We start from the raw sequence: 15799 nt of genomic DNA on the forward strand, positions 1-15799 counted from the left end.
TGTTTCTGGTAAATGTTAAGTGCTACTTAGGTGTTAATATTGTACTGCTATGTCATAGGTCTTTCTTTTGATGGAGAGGGGATATACTATAGGAGAAACAATCAGCAAGAAACCGAGTGTCACTTAACTTGGAGGACCAACCTTCTTCCCTATATGATACATAGAATGAATATTAATATCCTGTATTGGGTTAAATACATTATTTCTTTAGTCTGATCAAAGATTCCTCCTTGAGATTCAGTTTCATACTTCAACATTCATTCTGATTTTCAGAATGCAAATATGAGCCATCCCTTTAACCCAAGCCATGAACTTGGTTTTAACACTGATGTTTAATAAGTGATTCTTTTGTTTTAAAGGAAAGGTAACCTATTTATAGAAACTCCCTTTAGAGAAACAATCTTTCTTTGAAAACTTAGCTGTAAAATGATGCTCTTTTGTATGTGTGTGTGTGTGTGTGTATATATGTGTTTACATATATACATACATGTATGTATATAAAGCTTAAGAGCTAAGTCTCGAAGAAAAGGCATACTATTAAAAAGCTCCAATTAGAGGAATGTCAGACCCATATTTTCTCCATCTGTATAGTATCCTTTCTTTGGGCCAAAGAAGCCATGGACACTGAGTGAGATCTGATAATGCTTTTTATTCCTTGAATTTCTGAGATGCTGGAGAGAAAGTGTCTTCCTATCAGTATTGTTTCTAGGGTGAAAAGTACCACTTAAAAAAACAATTACCACAGGTATCTAATTCAAAAGACCTGAACAGAGTTCCTTCTGTGCTTACAAGGAAGCTGCAAATTTTAAAGTCTTACAAGAAAGTCACATCTACTGGGATAAAAACAATCTCAACAATCCTAGGTTAAGATGAAATACATGTGTGTATATATATGTGTGTGTATATATGTGTGTGTGTGTATATATGTGTATATATGTGTGTGTACATATATATTCACACACATATGCACACATATATATACATATATACAAAACCCCAAATCTTAATATCATGGAAGATACAATAGGTTACTGATCAAAGGCACAAAAAGATTGTATACTTTAGAGCCTAGCTTTTCTTATGATACTTTGATGTCCTTTACACTTGTAGACATTTGAGTTAGCTTTGTTTTTAATTCAATAAACAAGTATCTTTGAATATCTGGTAGACATAGAAAAACATTTTCAGTGTAAGGGCTAAGCATATAATGGAATAATTATAATAAAGGGAGTAATAATGGGAGTAAAAAGGAGGGATTGATAAATCCTGCATGAAGGAGAGGAATCAAGGAATATTCTGGAGAAGCATCCATTTTTACTGAAATTCGAAGATAAAGATGAAAGATGTTTCCAAGCAGAAATAGGTGATGCTTTTTGAGACATCTTGATATAGTACAAGTTTAATCCTATATGCTTGACTTTAAATTGATGAGAACTAGTTTTTGCTGATAATAAACAGGTTAAGGGGACCAGATATGCCCCTGAGCCCTCTGAATTGATTATAACTAGATGGAGCTGGTTTGGTCTAGTTAGTTTTGATTTGAAACTGCTTGACTTAAGTTTTATTCACTCAGATTACAAAAAATAAATAAATTTAAGTGAATCTTATGGTTTGACTACATGCTTTATATATTGAGAATATTAAACATTTCTCTATTGCATTTATCATTTGTGTTTTACCTTGATTGCTCTTTAACTTTTAATTCTATTTCTTAAAAATAATAGTTTACTTTTTATGTGAAATAAACTTTTCCAGTGTATCTTTTTAAAAACTCATTTCAAATGTAAGAGATTTCATTAATATTCATTTCTTTATCTTTTGCTTTTTCTCTACATTTAACTCTTTAGTATATTTGGTATCAAATAACTATCTAAACTGATTATTTTTCCCAAAAACCAGTCTCCTATCTGCACTTAAAAATTAATCTATTCTTTTCACATTCTTTGATATCACTTTTTCCTATATTACATGCTTATACCACTTACTGACCTGTAATATGTGTGCTTGCTTTGTGTAAGAACTTACAAATCCTTATAATAAATCTTATCTCACAGAACAAGTCTCTGCTCTAAATTTTTCTTGCAGTTTGATTTTTTATTGTTTAGCTGTTCTTGCTGTTTTCATTATCCAGATCTACTTCAAAATTATTTTGTCACATTTTTTTCCAAAATGTAAATGATATATTCTTAAGATACTATATTAAGATATAGAACAGTTCTTAAAATCTCCCTTTTGCTTCCCCATTGTGGTCAAGCCCTCCCTCCCACCCTTAATCATTGGAAACCATTTCTTTGTCTTCCATCCTTATAGTTTTCTCTTTTCCAAAATGTTTATGTAAATGAAATCAAACAATGTGTAGCCTTCTAAGTCTGCCTTCCTTCACTTAGCATAAGGTATTTACAATTCATCCACACAGTTTTATGTATCATTAGTTTGTTCCATTTTATTGCTTAATAGTATTTAATTAAATGGTTTTATACTGCATTTTATTCTCCAGTTGAATATTTTTATTGCTATTAGTTTTTGGAAATTGAATATGATAAAAATGTCCACTTTTAGTGCTAAATCAATGTTTTATAAAACTTTTGGTATTATTAATCAGGATTGGATCCTGAATATTATGAAATACCTGAGAAACTCATTGTCTGATCATTGATTCCTGCTAATACTACCTCTTATATAATTAAATTTTGAAATGTTGAAATTGGATCACTGCTGCAGGCTCCCCAAGATACCCAAAAACTATGAGTCTGCTTGCTTTCTAAGTGGTGAGGCTAGTGGTCTAGGGCAAGTTATCAGCCCTGGTCACTGGCTGCCTGGAAATAGACTCAGTGCTGTTTTCAGGGGACAGTGGGAGTGAGATCAGCCTTTAGGACTATGGGCTGTGTGGGAGAGGGTTGAGGCCTGTGACTGCCAGTTTTCCCCCACTTCCCTGGTGACCTGTATGACTCAGCATAGGCAGCCACAATCCCCTGGGAATATAACTCCATAGGATTGGGAACCATACTCTCATCTCCCACAGCAGCTGCAGCAAGTCTTACCCAAGTAAAGACTGAGTTCAGACATGCCTATCCCTGCCCCCACCTGGTGGACTTTCTCTACTCACCCTGGGAGCCAAAGACAAAGGTCATAATCTCTTGGGATCTCTATGGTCCTGCACACTGCCTGAGAAGCCTGAATACTTAACCAGGTGTCCCTAGGGCAAGTTCGTATCCTCCTTATAGGACCATAGCTGATGCGCTCTTGAAAGCTCCGCCTCCTAGCTGGAGGCCAACCAACACAAAACCAGTACACTAAACAAAAACACAAGCAAGGACCCTTTCAGAGTCCACTTCACTACTCTGCTACCTCTACCAGAGCAGGTGCTGGTATCCAGGGCTATAAGACCTGAAGATGGATCATATCACAAGACTTCGTGCAGACACTCCTCAGTACTAGCTCAGAGCCTGGGAGTTCCTGCTGGGTGGCTAGATACAAGAGAGCAATAACAATCACTATATTTGGCTGTCTAGAAGTCCCCTTCCTAGGGGTAGGAGGAGAGCACCACATTAAGGGAGCATCCTGTAGGACAAAAGAATCTGAACAACAGTCATTGAATCCCAGATCTTACCTCTTACATAGTCTACCCAAATGAGAAGCAACGAGAAAGACAATTTTGGTAATATGACAAAACAAGTTTCTTTAACACCCCCAAAAGATCATATCAGCTCACCAGCAATGAATCCAAACCAAGACCAAATCTCTGAATTGCCAAAAATAGAATTCAGAAGGTTGATTATTAAGCTAATCAAGGAGGCACCAGAGAAAGGTGAAGTCCAACTTAAAGAAATCAAAAACATGTTACAGGATATGAAAGAAAATTCTTCAGTAACATAGACAGCATAAATAAAAAGCAATAACAAATTCTAGAAATCAAGGACACACTTAGAGAAATGCAAAATGCACTGGAAAGTCTCAGCAATAGAATAGACCAAGTAGAAGAAAGAAATTCAGAGCTTGAAGACCAAGCTTTCGAATTAACCCAATCCATCAAAGACAAAGAAAAAATCATTTAAAAAAAATGAACAAAGCCTCTCAGAAGTTTGGGACTATGTTGTAAGAGACTATGTTAAATGTCTAAACCTAAGAATAATTGGTGTTCCCAAGGAAGAAGAGAAACCTAAAAATTTTGAAAACACATTTGAGGGAATAATCCAGGAAAACTTTCTGGCCTTGCTAGAGATCTAGACACCTCAAATGCAAGAAGCTCAAAGAACACCTGGAAAATTCATCACAAAAAGATCATCACCTAGGCACACTGTCATCAGGTTATCTAAAGTCAAGACAAAGGAAAGAGTCTTAAGAGCTGTGAGGCAAAAGCATCAGGTAACCTATAAAGGAAAACCTATCAGATTAACAGCAGATCTCTCAGCAGAAACCCTACCAGCTAAAAGGGATTGGGGTCCTATTTTTAGCATCCTTAAACAAAACAATTATCAGCCAAGAATTTTGTATCCAGCAAAAACTAAGTTTCATAAATGAAGGAAAGATACAGTCTTTTCCAGACAAATACTGAGAGAATTTGTCACTACCAAGCCAGCACTACAGGAACTGTTAAAAGGAGCTCTAAATCTTGAAATAATCCCTCAAAAAATACACCAAAGGCTGGGCACGGTGGCTCACGCCTGTAATCCCAGCACTTTGGGAGGCTGAGGAGGGCGAATCACGAGGTCAGGAGATCGAGACCATCCTGGCTAACATGGTGAAACCCCATCTCTACTAAAAATATAAAAAATTAGCCGGGCGTGGTGGCGGGCACCTGTAGTCCCAGCTACTCAGGAGGCTGAGGCAGGAGAATGATGTGAACCTGGGAGGCAGAGCTTGCAGTGAGCCAAGATCGTGCCACTGCACTCCAGCCTGGGTGACAGAGCAAGACTCTGTCTCAAAAAAAAAAAAAAAGAAAAAAAAATACATAAAAATAGAAGCCCCATAAAGCATAAATCTCACAGGACCTATATAACAATAACATAATAAAAAACGTATTTAGTCAACAAATAGTATGATGAATAGAATAGTACCTCATATTCCAATGCTAACATTGAATGTAAGTGGCCTAAATGTTCCACTTAAAAGATACAGAATGGTAGAATGGATAAAGATTCACCAGCCAAGTTTCTGCTGTCTTCAAGAGATTCATCTAACACATAAGGCCTCACATAAACTTAAGGTAAAGGGATGGAAAATTATATTCCATGCAAATGAACACCAAAAGTGAGCAGGAGTAGCTATGCTTACATCAGATGAAACAAACATAAAAGCAGCAGCAGTTAAAAAAGACAAAGAGGAACATTATGTAATGATAGAAGGACTAGTCCAACAGGAAAATATCACAATTTTAAATGTATATGCACCTAACACTAAAGCTCCCAAATTTATAAAACAATTACTACTAGATCTAAGAAATGAGATAGAAGGCAACACAATAATAGTAGGGACTTCACTGACAGCACTAGACAGGTCATCAAGACAGAAAGTCAACAAAGAAACAATGGACTTAATCTATACCCTACAACAAATGGATTTAACAGATATTTTCAGAACATTCTACCCAACAACTGCAGACTATACATTCTACTCATCAGCACATGGAACATTCTCCAAGATAGACCATATGATAGGCCACAAAACAAGTCTCAATACATTTAAGGCAATTGAAATTATATCAAGTAGTCTTTCAGACCACAGTGGAATACAGTTGGAAATCAACTACAAAAGGAACCCTCAAAACCATGCAATTACATGAATATTAAATCACCTGCTCCTGAATGATCATGGGGTCAACAATGAAATCAAGAAGAAAATTTAAAAATTCTTTGAACTGAATAACAATAGTAACACAACCTATCAAAACCTCTGGGATACACTAAAAGTGGTGCTAAGAGGAAAGTTCATAGCATTAAATGCCTACATCAAAGAGTCTGAAAGACCACAAATAGACAATCTAAGGTCACACCTTACAGAACTGGAGAAATAATAACAATGAAAACCCATGCCCAACAGAAGAAAGTAAATAACAAAGATAAGAGCCAAACTAAATGAATTTGAAACAAAAAATATAAAAAGATAAAACAAAAAGCTCATTTTTTGAAACAATAACTAAAATTGATAGACCATTAGCAAAATTAACCAAGAAAAGAAGAGAGCAAATCCAAATAACCTCATTAAGAAACAAAATGGGAGATATTACAACTGATACAAAAGAAATACAAAAGATTATTCAAGGCTACTAGGAGCACCTTTACATGCATAAACTGGAAAATCTAAAGGAGATGGATAAATTCCAGAAAATATACAACCCTCCTAGAATAAACCAGGAAGATATAGAATCTCCGAACAAGCAGTGAGATTGAAATGGTAATTTTTAAATTGCCACCAACAAAAAGTCCAGGACCACATGGATTCACAGCTGAATTTTATCAGACATTCAAAGAAGAATTGGTGCCAGTCCTATTGACACTATTCCAAAAGATAGAGAAAGAGGGAATCTTCCCTAAATCATTCTATAAGGCCAGTATCACCATAATACCACAACCAGGGAAGGACATAGCAAAAAAAAAGAAAACAACAGACCAATATTCCTGATGAACATAAATGCAAAATTCCTCAACAAAATACTAGCAAAATGAATCCAGCAGCTTATCAAAAAGATAATCCACCATTATCAAGTGGGTTTCATATCAGGGATGTAAGGATGGTTTAACATATGCAATCTAAACATTCAATGCAATTCCCATCTTAATACCATATTATTCTTCACAGAACTAGAAAAAAAATCCTAACATTCACATGGAACCAAACAAGAGTCCACTAAGCTAAAGCAAGACTAAGCAAAAAGAACAAATCTGGAGGCATCACATTACTTGACTTCAAACTATGCTATAAACACAGTAGAACATAACATAGTATCACATAACAGAATTAAAAACAAAAATCACATGATCACCTCAATAGATGCAGAAAAAGCATTTGAAAAAATCCAGCATTTCTTTATGATTAAACCCTCAGCAAAATCGGCACAGAGGGACATACCTTAAGGTAATAACAGCCATCTATGACAAACCCACAGCCAACATTATACTGAACAGAGAAAACTTGAAAGGATTTCCCCTGAGAACTGAAACAAGAGAAGGATTCCCAGTTTTACCACTTCTGTTGAACATAGATAGTACTGGAGGTTTTAGCCAGAGCAATCAAACAGAAGAAGGAAATAAGGCCATCAGAATCGATAAAGAGGAAGTCAAACTGTTACTGTTTGCTGAAGATATGATCGTATACCCAGAAAACCCTAAAGACTCACCCACAGAGCTGCTAGAACTGATAATATAATTCAGCAAAGTTTCAGGATACAAAATTAATGTACACAAATCTGTATCTCTGCTATACATCAACAGTGAGAAGCTGAAAATCAAATGAAGAACTCAACCCTTTTCACAATAGCTGCAAAAACAAAAACAAAAAAAACAAAACTTAAAAACATACCTAACCAAGAACATGAAAGACTTCTACAAGGAAAGCTACAAAACACTGCTGAAAGAAATCATAGACAACACAAACAAATGAAAACACATCCTGTGCTTGTGGATGGGTAGAATCAATATTGTGAAAATGACCATACTGCCAAAGGCAATCTAAAAATTCAATGCAATTCCCATCTTTTTTTTTTTTTTTTTTTTTTTTTGAGACAGAGTCTTGCTCTGTCACCCAGGCTGGAGTGCAGTGACCGGATCTCAGCTCACTGCAAGCTCCGCCTCCCTGGTTTATGCCATTCTCCTGCCTCAGCCTCCCAAGTAGCTGGGACTACAGGCGCCTGCCACCTCACCCAGCTAGTTTTTTGTATTTTTTCAGTAGAGACGGGGTTTCACTGTGTTCGCCAGGATGGTCTCGATCTCCTGATCTCGTGATCCACCTGTCTGCAATTCCCATCTTAATACCATCATTATTCCTCACAGAACCAGAAAAAACAAAAATCCTAAAATTTATATGGAACCAAAAACGAGCCCATTAGCCAAAGTAAGACTAAACAAAAAGAACAAATCTGGAGGCATCACATTACGTGACTTCAAACTATACTACAAGGCCATAGTCACAAAAACAGCATGGTACTGTGATAAAAATAGACATATAGACCAATGGAACAGAATAGAGAACCCAGAAATAAGCCAAATATTTACAGCCAACTGATCTTCAACAAAGCAAATGAAAACATAAAGTGGGGAAAGGACACCCTATTCACAAATGGTTCTGGGATAATTGGCAAGTCACATATAGAAGAATGAAACTGGATCCTTATCTCTTACCTTATACAAAAATCAACTCAAGATGGATTAAAGACTTAGATATAAGAGCTGAAACCATAAAGATTCTAGAAGATAACATCAGAAAAACCCTTCTAGACATTGGCTTAGGTAAACACTTTATGACCAAGAACTCGAAAGCAAATGCAACAAAAATAAAAATAAATAGATGGGATTTAATTAAACTAAAAAGCTTCTGCACAGGAAAAGAAATAATAAGCAGAGTTAACAGACAACCCACAGAGTGGGAGAAAATCTTCATGCATCTGAAAAAGGACTAATATCCAGAATCTAAAATAATTCAAATCAGCAAGAAAGAAACAACCCCATCAAAAAGTGGGCTAAGGACATGCACAGACAATGCTCAAAAGATACACAAATGGCCAACAAGCAAATGGAAAAATACTCAGCATCACTAATTATCAGGGAAATGCAAATTAAAACCACAATGTGATACCACCTCACTCCTACAAGAATGGCCATAATCAAAAACATTTAAAAAAATAGATGTTGGTGTGGGTTTAGTAAAAAGGGAACACTTTTACATTGTTGGTGGGAATGTAAACTAGTGCTATCAGTATGGTAAACAGTGTGGAGATTCCTTAAAGAACTAAAAGTAGATATACCATTTGATCTAGCAATCCCCCTACTACATATTTACCCAGAGGAAAAGAAGTCATTACACACACACAAAAAAAATACTTGCACATTCATATTTATAGCAGCAAAATTTGCAATTGCAAAAATACAGAACCAGCCCAAATGCCCATCAATCAATGAGTAGATAAAGGAAATGTGGTATATATACACCGTGGAATACTACTCAGCCATAAAAAGGAATGAAATAATGGCATTTGCAGCAACCTGGATGGAATTGGAGACTATTATTCTAAGTAACTCAGGAATGGAAAACCAAACATTGTATATTCTCATATGTGGGAGCTAAGCTATGAGGATGCAAACGCGTAAGAATTACACATTGGACTTTGGGGACTCAGGAGAAATGGTTGGTGGTGGCAAGAGATAAAAGGCCACATATTGAGTACAGCGTATGCTGCTAGGGTCATGGGCGCACCAAAATCTCAGAAATCATCATTAAAGAACTTATTCATATAACCAAACACCATCTGTTCCCCCAAAACCTAATGAAATTTTAAAAAAATTAAAATATTAAAGTATTTAGCCATTTATTTTTCCTGGGAAATTTTAAACTTCATTATGATGGATTCTTCTAATGTACATTTGATTTATTTTAGATTTTGAGTTGGTAATATGTACAATTATTTAAAAATTCAAAAGCTTCACAGTGAAAAATACTTTTTCTTTCCTGTGATACAGCCACCCAACCAAGTTTCTCCATCGAAAAGCTATTGTCAACATTCCTTGTGTCCAGAGACTGTTCCTGAATCCCAAACATATGTTTATATTTTCACTCCAATAGTGGCAAGTACACACCCTTCTCTAAACCTTGTCTTTTGTTTCACTTAGCAATGTACTTTGGAGTTCTTTCTTTTTTTTTTTTTTTTTTTTTTGAAAAACATGGTAATTAAAAATTTGTAATTTTAGTGATAATTAAAATCCCAGGCAGGAGTGCAGTGGCACGAGCTTGGCTCACTGCTACGTCCGCCTCCCTGGTTCAAGTGATTCTCCTGCCCCACCATCTCAAGTAGCTGGTACTACAGGCGCCCACCACCACGCCCAGCTAATTTTTTGTATTTTTAGTAGAGACGGGGTTTCACTGTGTTAGCCAGGATGATCTTGATCTCCTGACCTTGTGATCTGCCCACCTCAGCCTCCCAAAGTGCAGAGATTACAGACATGAGCCACTGCGCCAGGCCTAAAGTTCATTCTTAATGGTACAAGAAAAGCTGTCACATTACTTTTGATGGCCATATAGTATTCCATTGAATATAGGTACAATATTTTTTATTTAAATGTTCAAACATTTCTTTACTTACAGAGATCTAGGTTGTTTCCAATCTTTATTTACTGTGAACAATACAAAAATGAAAATTAAACGTTTGTATCTTTTTTTCTCATTGATACAAGCTTATCTACAAGAAAATATATAAATTGCACTTGCTAGGTAATATAGTATATGCTTATTTAATTTTGATAACTTTTGCCAAATTATTTTCCCCATAGGTTATCCTAAGTCACACCCACACTAGCCAGTGTGAAAAGTCCTGTATCCCAACACCCTGGCCAAAATAATAGTTATGAATCTTTTTCCTAGCTAATATAATAGGTGAAAAGTTTACTACATTGTAGTCTTAATGATAATAAGAGAAATGTGACCTAAGATTGAACATTTTTTCATGTGTTTAGACCTTTAATACTTCCTGTTCTTGAACTCTATTGTTCATATTCTTTGCCCATTTTTTCAACTGAATTAGGCCTTTTAAAACCTAATTTCCAAGAACTTTATCACATGAAAGTTGATAAGTTATTTACCTTTTGACTTCATTCATGATTTTTTTTTTTTGCCATTTAGATGATTTAAAATAATGTCCTTTAAAAACTTGAATGGCTAAAGAGAAACATAGTGAATGGTGATAGACATATTTATCCTTTTTTAAAATCTGAATATCTCATTCATATATATATATATATAAAATGCCCATACTGAGAATATTAAAATGTAACTGATTTTTTCTCTAATTTTTAAGCCATCTAGAATTTATTTTAGCATTAGTTGTAAGATGGAGAAATCAGCTTTAATTTAAATTTTTAAAATTTCCTCATGGTTAGTCAGTTGTTCTGCTATTGAATAATACATTCTTTGCATGGAATCCAAATGTTACATTTTCTTCTATGAAATCACCATGTATGTTTTTTTATTTCCCTGAAATTTCAATTGTCTTAATTGACCTACTAGTCAAATCATGTGTTATTATCTTTGATAATCAGTATTTTACATAATGTTTGAATACTTGAGGGAGTTATTCCCACCACCACCCATCATTCCTCTTCTTTTAAATAATATCTCTGGCTTTTTTGCTTATCTGTTTTATAATGACTTTAGAATTTATATTTTGCCTGCCCCCTGCATATATGGGCATTTGATGATTTGTGCATCCATAATTCAAAGTTAGAGGAAAATATCATTTTCTGGAGGACACTTTCAACTTTGAACGCTTGTAACCAAAGGAAAACTATGACATCATTGGGCAGTCATTTCAAATTATAGCCAGATGTTCTAAAATGGTTTCTTACTACCCCAGAAGTGTGGCTTAAAATCACTTCCACTTCACAGGCATTGCTATCAATGTTCTATCTCTCACAACTCAAAATCTTAAAGACAGAAGGTGTTACATTATCTGGTAACTTTTAGAATGTTTACAGGTGATTTTAGCTAAGACAATCCAAACATCTGGAGATCCCTTTCCACTTTTCTTTGATGGTAAACACATTTTACAGAAGTAAATACAGCTCTCTTCTGCACTGACATAGGGAAAATATTTTTGCTCAATATTTCAAGCACTACTTTAAAAATCTATTCTAAAATATAGGTAAAAAAGTAGTATGTGAAATTTAAAACGTTATATTAAAACAAGATATAATTGCGCTATAAAGGTTAGATCTCATACTTAGCACTCACATGATAGCACTCAATTTTGTGAGGCATCTTTTGTAAAGTATAGCAGGCCATTATGAGTATTTGGTTACATAATTCATTTTCACTTAGTGTAGATGGTATTAATATATTTTGTGTGGTTCGGTACTACGAATTTTCAAAGAGCATGATTCATTCATGAGTAATCTGTAACCACAGACCTTGTATAGTCATTAGAATATCCTGTCTTGATGGTTTTCTGTGAATATCAACGCTCTCAGAAGTATGCTATTGGGACTAAGACTACACAGATGTCAGAGATTCTCTAAAATGACCCATCCAATACTCCTTCCACCTTTCATTTCTCTGGTATTGTGATTTACTAAGTGTTTTACAGGAAGAGACTAAACATTCAGGAAAATGTGTTAATTTTCAAAAAGACTCCTTTTTTGTATCTGCCCTCATTTTCTTGCTTTTTGAGTCAGTTATAGGGATTTTGAAGTTTAAAATACTGAGATTTTTAAAGTTTCAATAGAAGAGTATTCATACTTTGATATTGAAAACAATTTCCCAGTTAGCATGATCTTTAAAATACAAATTTGATTTACATTTGCATTTCAAAGTTTTTAATTCTTTTTGGTGAATGTCCCCTGATACTGCACTCTGCAGACCCATTCTATTTGTTTAGCTTTGACTTCTCCCCTGCCTTGAGTGTTAGATTTGGTGGGAGATGGGCTCATATCTCAACCCTGATAGAAGGTGCACCTATTCCTCTATACCAGTAGGTTTAAGAAGTCTTGTAACACATCTTGCTTTTAGAAGTCCGTTTATTTTTGTTTTTGTTTTTTAAAGAGGCTCTCATGCGTAAGTGGGGTGAACAGGTGAATAACATTGATTTCTTTAGAAGATAGGTATTATGTAAATACTGCCACATAGAAATGCATTTCCATTTCCTGCATTGATCTCATCTTCAAGCCTTGCAGTCAATCCTATTTTTTATGTATTGCTGTTTTAATAGAAATTCCATGTTCCACAATGAAAGTAACTGACCAAATATGTTGAAATGACACTTAAAAGCCTCTTATCTATCATCTTTGGAGTCTCAGGATGTCATTAAAAAACAACAACAGCAAATGATAAAAAGAACAAACAGTGGTGTGCTTTAGCTGGTATTCGTTATTCAAATAGCTTTGCTCAGTGTTGTTTTCATCTATTTTTCTTTCCTTCTAGAAAATTCCTTTTTGAAAGATGGCTTTGAACTCGAACCAGTGTATAAGGAATAGATTTTACTGTTTATCATTAGGAGTAGAGGATTTTGTTACCTTACACATAGTGTGGTTGAACCCATCATTAAGTGACTAAAACTCTCCTCTGTCCTTAAACTTGATCGTATTCAGCTATGAAAACCAAGACAGGACCTCTTCCTCTCGTAGAACATCCTGGCAGTGTTCACTAAAAGCTAGTTTGTGGATATCTCGGTAGAGATTTCCAACAACAAAGCAGTGACAATATCTGCCAATAAATTTTGCATTTGTATTGCAACTTCATGAGCATAAAACAAAAAAAAAACTTGAATTGCCACTATCTTATAATGGTTATTCTTACATTTAATCATTATTACCAACTTACTTATTTTTCTAAAATGACCATTTTTTTAAATGAAACATAATGACAAATCTTAATCTCCGAATTTGCTTTTTAAATTATATTGTAGTTTATCATATGTTTTTAGGTTAACCAGAAACATCTATGATCTTGACCTTTAAATCACTTATTAAAATAAAAACATAGGTACATGGGACCAGAATTCATTTTTATAAAATCACAACTGTTCACTGTGTAACACTATGATGTCTTTTTGTGTTTCTGATATTTTCCTATCTAAAAGTGACAGAGGGTTAAAAAGGAGAGAAAGTGGATAAAAACCAGTATCCAAACATCGGTTCCCTGTGTCAGTCCATAATTATCATTCATTTTTTATCGTCTCAATTCCAGTTATCAAAAAATAGGTACTAATCCAAACTGCATTTCACCTCCTAGCAAACGGAGTTCAAGTATGTCTCACTGTTGTCCATGTTCTGTATGAAGTTCTTACTTTGAAATGCACTGTTCTTCATTCTTTGGCTTAATCCTCTGAAACTCACTGAATTTTCTAGTCTTGTCATCTACCAAAATGTGCACATATTGTTGCATCTTGGCCTTATCTTAAAAAAAGACATCATGAACTCTGGAGCCAGACTGTCTAGATCAGAATCCCCTCTGTACCACATATTAGCTGTATGACCTGGAGCAAGTGACTTACCCTCCCTTTGACTCAGCATTCTCATCGATATAATAAGAACAATGAAGGCATCTACCTCATAGGATTATTAAGTTAAATAAGGTCATATATGTAAAGTCTTTAAAACAGAGCAACCACATGTTAAGTATTCAGTAAATATTTGCCATAGCAATATTTATCACCATCATTATCATCACAAATATAGGTCAACATCACTGATTTACTTCGACCTTGCTTTAGGATGTCCTAAACTCTGCAATGAAGACTTTTGGAGTGGAGTATAGCTATTTTTGTTAGCACCCCTAATTATTTTATAGAGTAGATGAAGCAATTTTTTTTTTAAAGACAGTACTTAGGAAAATGACTTGTGTGAAACTACCCCTCTATGCTGTAATTTATTCCTTTGCTCAGCAAATATTTATTCAATCTCTACCATGAACATGGCAGAATGTGAGGCCCTGAAAATACAATAACAAACAAAATTGTTATGATCCTGGATTGTGAAGCTTAGTGTTAGGGTGGAAGACAATTGATAATGGAATGTTCTGTAAATAAATAGTTATATATTTTGATAATTCTATAAAGGAAAACAACAGGATTTGATGAAAAAGAATAAGATGCAGTCTACTTTAGATTAAGTGATCAAAAAAGTTTTCTGGAGATGAAATTGAAGGTTAAATAAAATAATCAATATAAAGATCCAGTAAAACACTTGCACAGGGCAAATGCTCAGTAAATACTAATTTTTTATTCATGCAAAGGATGTGATCTCATTCTCGTTTATGGCTGCATAGTATTCCATGGTGAACCTGGAGGCTATTATCCTTAGCAAACTAACACAGGAACAGAAAACCAAATGCTGCATGCTCTCACTTATACGTGGGAGTTAAATGATGAGAACACATGGACACATAGAAGGGAACAACACATACTGAGGACTTTTGAGAGGTGGAGGGTGGGAGGAGGGGGAGGATCAGGAAAATAACTAATGGGTACTAGGTTTAAAACCTGGATGATGCAACAAACCTCCATGACACAAGTTTACCTATGCACTTGTACCCCTGAACTTTAAATCAAAGTTAAAAAAAATAGAAAATAAAATTTTTTTAAAATATATTTTTAATAAGATTTAGATTTCAGGTTCACATTTTTGATAAAACACAAAGAAGGGCTTATTAGCATCAGAGACGCTTACTTATTGTTTGTTTTTTATTTGTTTTGTGGTGTGTTGAGGACACTTTCCTTCCTAGGAAGAGATGCAAGAACCTTATTTGTTGTGAACGCAGTTCATAAGATTGACTAGACTTCAGTATTGGCCACATTACTCCTCTAATTTACCATAAACATAGATCAGAAAGAAGCAGCAAGAGAAGCACTAGCCTGCACACTGATGTTTGAGGACAAACTCTTCTACTCCTTCAAGGCACATTCAACATTCTCACCCATCCAACAGCTACCTTTTGGAGCCTCTTGTTTGCACCAAGCACTATGCTAAGCCCCAGATGCAGATGGGGCTTGATTTCACCATCCGTCTGTCTGAGGGGGCCCCAAGGGAATTTCAGGCCATCTACAAAGTTTTCTCTGGAAAAAAAAAAAAAAAAAAAACTTTCTACTGTCACATGGAAGGCA

General features: G+C 35.0%; 1 protein-coding gene across 5 annotated transcripts in view; it reads left to right on the plus strand.

Moving 5' to 3' along the window:
* Positions 1–15799, plus strand: part of RBMS3 (RNA binding motif single stranded interacting protein 3) — a 760896-nt gene that overhangs the window by 497437 nt on the left and 247660 nt on the right. The gene's annotated exons all lie outside the window — the stretch shown is intronic.

Source organism: Theropithecus gelada, chromosome 2 (genome assembly GCF_003255815.1).
Source record: "Theropithecus gelada isolate Dixy chromosome 2, Tgel_1.0, whole genome shotgun sequence".
NCBI lineage: Eukaryota > Metazoa > Chordata > Mammalia > Primates > Cercopithecidae > Theropithecus > Theropithecus gelada.